The sequence below is a fragment of the Echinops telfairi genome, unplaced genomic scaffold (genome assembly GCF_000313985.2).
Source record: "Echinops telfairi isolate 266 unplaced genomic scaffold, ASM31398v2 ScPeMD7_7467;HRSCAF=8505_1, whole genome shotgun sequence".
NCBI lineage: Eukaryota > Metazoa > Chordata > Mammalia > Afrosoricida > Tenrecidae > Echinops > Echinops telfairi.
In genome coordinates this window covers 26,012,477-26,013,453 of record NW_022111368.1, presented here as the reverse complement: position 1 = coordinate 26,013,453, position 977 = coordinate 26,012,477, and positions in this window count along the sequence as shown.

The window sequence follows — 977 nt, the reverse complement described above, 5'->3', positions numbered from 1 at the left end:
AATGAACACTACAAGCCTTGATTTTCATCAGCAAGTGCTTCAAATCATCCTTACTTTCAGTATGCAACTTTGTGTCATCTGCATATCACAGGTTGTTAAGCCTTTCTCCAATGCTGATGCTGCATTCATCTTTATATCATCCAGCTTCTCTGATTATTTGCTCCGCATCCAGATTGAATAATATTTTTATTTATTGGATTGGCTTGGAGGCAGACAGATAAAATCCTGTCACAGACAGCATTGTACTTCAAGGTAGATCTTGCAATGTCCTTTTTTGAGAATGAAAGCAACTCCATTCTTGATTATTTCATTCCCAGCATAGTAAACCATATTCTGATTCAAAATGGCCAGTACCAATTCATGTTAGCTCACTAAAACCTAGAATGTTGATTTGTATGTGTTCTATTTCATTTTTCACCCCCTCCAATTTTCCTACGTTGTACATTCCAACTCCCAATTATTAACTGAATTTTGCAGTTGTTTCTTCTCTTTTTGTTCCCATCAGCAAGTGAACGTCCTGAAGGCTTTAGCGCCATCCACATCGTTACGGTAGACTCACCTTTGACAAGGCAGCTCTTGGTCTTACTTTAGTGCCTTCCAAACTGAAGGGCTCATCTGGCACAATTTCTGAAAATGTTCTGATTCTTGTCACAAGGCTTTCAGTATCTGACAGTGTTCTGATTCTGCCCATACGTGTTTCATTGTCTAATTCCTCAGAAGTGGACAGCTGGTTCCTTCTTCATAGTCTGTTCTTGGTCTGGAAGCTCTGTCCAAACCTGCACACTCTGGGTGACCCTGCTGGCATTTGAAATCCCACTGAGATAGCCTCCAGCGTACAGCAACACACAGGCTGGCACAATACAACAGGCTGATAGACCCGGGGTGGGGAAAGCGTGGTATTCATATTATAATAATAGATACAACCCATGGAGGGGAAAGCTTGATACTCATATTATAATAATAGATATAGACCGTGG